The sequence below is a fragment of the Heloderma suspectum genome, chromosome 1, assembly GCF_057233095.1.
Source record: "Heloderma suspectum isolate Gila_16-S chromosome 1, 16-S_ref, whole genome shotgun sequence".
NCBI classification, from domain to species: Eukaryota; Metazoa; Chordata; class Lepidosauria; order Squamata; family Helodermatidae; genus Heloderma; species Heloderma suspectum.
In genome coordinates this window covers 136,474,069-136,478,484 of record NC_139458.1, presented here as the reverse complement: position 1 = coordinate 136,478,484, position 4,416 = coordinate 136,474,069, and the positions used below count along the sequence as shown (strand labels likewise).

The window sequence follows — 4,416 nt, the reverse complement described above, 5'->3', positions numbered from 1 at the left end:
ACTGACTGATAATCATTCAATTACAAACTATATAATTAACTGAGTATGATCCCTTGGATAGGGCTGCACCCCTGCTCCGTGTCCATCCAAGACAGCTTTCTCTATAAAACTGTAAAAATGGAACTCCTTCTTTGTCTGATGAGTGCATGTGGTAATCTGTGAATGTGACACTAGGGATGGACAAATCAGTCTATTTCCAGTATTTTCCATACCTCTTCCATGGTAATCTGCAATATTTAAAACTCTGCATAGAAATTTGTACTTAAAAACATATTAAATCCCTTAAAACAGCAAAATATGACATGGACCGCCCTTTTGGAGATTGTAAAAGATTGTAAAAGCTTGAACAAGGAATGGACCAAAACAATTAAGCCCCCAGAAAAACAAATACCCTATTTGGCAGCTGAATTTAATGGAACTGAACAAACTGCCTCCCAGGCTATGGATTCTTGGTCTGGAAAATAAATTAAAAAAACAAATGCAAAGTTCCTACAAATGAATTTAGATCTCTAGGATCATCTGGAATATCTTGAAAATTATAGCAGACCTAACATTCCAAAGTATCAAGGAGTCAGTGGAGGCATGGGACATGATCAGTTCATCAGCACCTGGTTGGCAGAAACTCTCCCAGAGTCAAAGGTTGGGAGCACAGATATAGAAACAGCACACAAGACCCTCTCTGTAAAACCAGCAAATGGGGCTAAAGCTAGAGATTTAACAGTGCAATTTCATGACTCTGGGCTAAAAGAAACCCTCATGGATAAAGCTCATTCTGGGACTAAAGGCGCAATCCTAACTAGATAGGCAGCCGCCTCTGAACTCTGAGGTGACCACCTATCCTAAGCAAGGCAGGAGAGGCACGGGGGTTAGGGATCATAACCCTCTCCTGCTTTGCTATTTTTCTCTAGACAGTGTCGGGAGTGCCCTTGCTGCCTTCTGAAATCCTCAAGTAGCCAGAATCAACATGCAGATGATAGGGTTCTTTTCCAAGGCTTTATTTCCATTCAACCTAATGACACAGATGCTAATTGCCTGAGCCTAATGAAGGAAACTTAAGAGAGCTGCCTATCCAGGGTTTCTAGCCTTAGGGAATCAGTTGGTCTCCGTTTGGAGGGAAAAGCTGGGAAGCCTCTGAACTTAAGGGCTAGGAGGCGAAAGTCCACCCCTTTCCCGTGGCTGTTGACGTTGTGCCAAGTGGGCTGAGCACCTCCTTCGGCACCCTCCATCTCCTGCTTGTCCCTGCACCAGCGCCTAGCATCCCGAAGCTCCAGTTTTCCCTCCCCTTGCCTACCAGGGTCGCTACCACTCTCAGGAATGTCAGCAGGGAGGGGCTCTCCTTCTGGCGGCGCCTCTGAACAGCGTGCGGGTTCCTCTCTCATGGTTTCTATCTCTTCCTCAGAATCAGAACTGCTTTGGGGCTGTATGGGCTCTGATCCAACCCTGACAGACAGCTGTTTTCAGCTGTTTAGTGGCGGGGGGAGGGACCAGGAGAGGAAGCTGCTGTACGACACATTGGATGTGTTGTACGCACAGCTCCATTCTCCCTTCCCCGGAACGCCCCGCCCCCGGAACGCCCCTTTTCAGTCGCTATGCGCTCGTATTACAAGTGCGGACGACGGGACTTCTCCGTGCTGCCTCCAAGGCAGCATGGACAAGGGGAGAGGTCGGATTTCTGGGAACTGACCTCAGAGTGCGGGCCCTGAGGTCAGTTCCCAGAAAAGAGCATATGTCTAGTGTCTATTGTGACTAGACAGTGTCTAGTGGCCATAGGATTGCTCCCTAAATTTCTATATCAGGAACAGGAAATACAAATATATCAAAACAGTAGCTCAGATACACTGCAAAGCCACAGGAAATATAAATACTGTACAGAGCAGCTCAGAGAGGTTGGAAGCTCTTATCGCTGGGGCACCCTTTTAAAATACAACTACACCACAGACACAGAAGGAAAAGAATTCCTGCTGCATATGAATTTCAATCCAGGGGTCAAGCTCATGGAGGTCAGACCTCAGACAGCCAAGCAACAAACTTGACCTATAATTACATGAAGAAATGGGGAAGTGTATTCAGGCAGCCTCCCTAGAGAACACTGTTCCCTAAAGGGAGAGATTATGCCCAGGGCATAGTCTGAATGTTGCAGAACCCAGAGTCAGAGAGACCACGGAGTGAAGGAAAAAGAGATTCTTTATTTAACGCGCGGGCTTAAGGCTGGAATCGTTTCCAAAGAGCCAGAAGCCCCGATTTACATTAGCACATTGGTTTTATAGACATTGTGACATATATGAAATGGCTCCTCCTCTCCCTCCCGCATGGGGTTGCAATTCTCAACATTTTTCCTCCTAGCACCATTGTTTATAATACAAGAACTGGGTTATAGGGTAGCCATGATAAGGAGAGAACAGAAGAGAACAGCAGAGAACAAGATATACAATTGTATGACCTTTGACAAGATAAGGAATTCCTGTGTCTCGTCAGCTTACAACAATATATTCAAGGGAGAAAGAGCTCAGCAAGAACATGAAGCATGAGACTGCATGAGGCTACTTAGTCTGACCCCCGATATGGCTGCTACATTCCCCCCTTAAATGCATAATTTCATTACAATTATAGCATTTCTGATAACTATACAAAGCTTTTTGTGACATACATATTACTTAGCCTTTTGTTGGGCTATTAGAGCGTAGAGGGCAGCAGTTTTACTAGCTGAGACATAAAACAGATTGGTTAAACAGCTCATAAGACAAGGAACGCAGAGACATAACAGAACTTTTATGAACAATACTGGTAGAATTAGGATGAACAATGCTTTTAAGCTAGCTAAGATCTGGAAGCCAAGGGGTTAACTAATTTAGCTAATTGTTTTGTCTTATTGTTTTGTTAGCTACTATATTGTGCAGCTTGTTGATCTGTTCATCTACAGCATTGCCATTATCAGTTAAGTTAAAACAACAGAGCTTTTGGTGTGTCTCACAACTTAAATGATGAAGAAGGAAGAGGTAATCTATACCAGCTCTGTTTTCTAGAACTGCACCTTTTAGATCACGCAGCTTTTTATTTAACAATGACAATGCTCGTGAGGTGGCATTTATGCTTTTGGCTAAGCTGCAAGCTAACCGGTTGATTTCCAGACCATCAGCCAAGGCTAAACCTGGAACCTTAACCAGTGACATTGCTAAGGCCAATTTTTCCGAGTCAGAATATAACTGCACATGACTATTACAATTTTTAGTTAGTTGGAGTGCTCGAGGCTGCCGTTGACGGATTTTCTCGGGCTACAGGGGAAGAATTGGCACCAGTTCAATTGGCGGCTGAGGCAACATGGGTGGTTATCAGACAAGTTGGCAGGAATGAATGACCAAGTGCGGGAATTACATGTCTAAAACCATCCATGAGGCAAAAGTATGTGGGCATCATTAAAAGATATGTTTTGAATTTTATTACAGTGGAAGGGGGCCAGGGATAGCTTTGTATTTTCTGGAAAAAATTTTGACAATTAAGCATTTGTGCACACGTAGCATTTGTTTCAGCAATGATGGGGGTGCGTAGAGTGAACTCTGTAGGGGGTAGGATCTTTGCAACTACGCCCCAATTAGCATTTTGGGAATAAGTTAAACTTACACCATAAATTCTTAACATGGTATCTTTTTGAATGTTCCCAGGATGTCTACAGACAGGTATTAGGCAAGAGCTAATAAGCCTGTTTGCAGGTATACCTCTTGGCAAACAAAAATGTTTTACTCTCGTGATGTTAGCCAGGTGAAGCCAGTAATTATCAGCAAATCACTGGGACAAACTTTTTTTTCCAGGGGCAGACCCCCCTTTTTGCACCTTATTAAGGAAACACAGTGCAACACTACTAACACTACAACACTACAATACGCATGTTTGATCTTCTTTGGGATCTGACCGTACGCTGGGCAGCTATTCACCTGGCAAGCTGCAGTAGGGTCTAGTCCCCTTCTTCAATTCTCCAGTTGCAGGTCTGACCGTACGCAGGGGGACAGTTTCCCGGTGTGTCCACAGTAAGGTCTAGCCTGAGTCTTCTTACTGCTTTTTCAGAATGATTTTTAAAGGATTTTCAGGATTTCTGTTTATGGTCTACTTTCCCCCTCTCGCTCTCTTGACTCGTGTCCAATGTATCCAGGGTTTAATTCTAGCTGCTTTCATAGCTGCGGGGGTGGAAAGTATGACAGTTTTCAGTCCTCTCCATCTGGGAGTCAAAGGGTTATTTTTCCCTCTTTAACTCATACTTTAACTCTTGGTTGGAAAGGATGAACTTCTGTGATGGGAATGGCTTATTTTTTTAAGACAAAGCGACGCTGGGCTTGAAGACCTTTGCTCAGTGTTTGGACTTCTTGTTTAAGGCTAACGTTTGCTTGCTCTTGATGCCACTCCAGTGTCAATCATGAAGTCAAT

General features: G+C 44.0%; 1 long non-coding RNA gene across 1 annotated transcript in view; it reads left to right on the top strand.

The window, feature by feature from the left end:
* LOC146357977 (uncharacterized) overlaps nt 1–2,161 on the top strand; it is a 717,854-nt gene extending 715,693 nt beyond the window's left edge. Inside the window, exon 2 of the long non-coding RNA XR_014792623.1 lies at nt 2,120–2,161. This is a non-coding gene — a long non-coding RNA (uncharacterized LOC146357977). The remainder of the gene's footprint in view (nt 1–2,119) is intronic.
* The last annotated feature ends 2,255 nt before the right edge of the window (nt 2,162–4,416 follow it).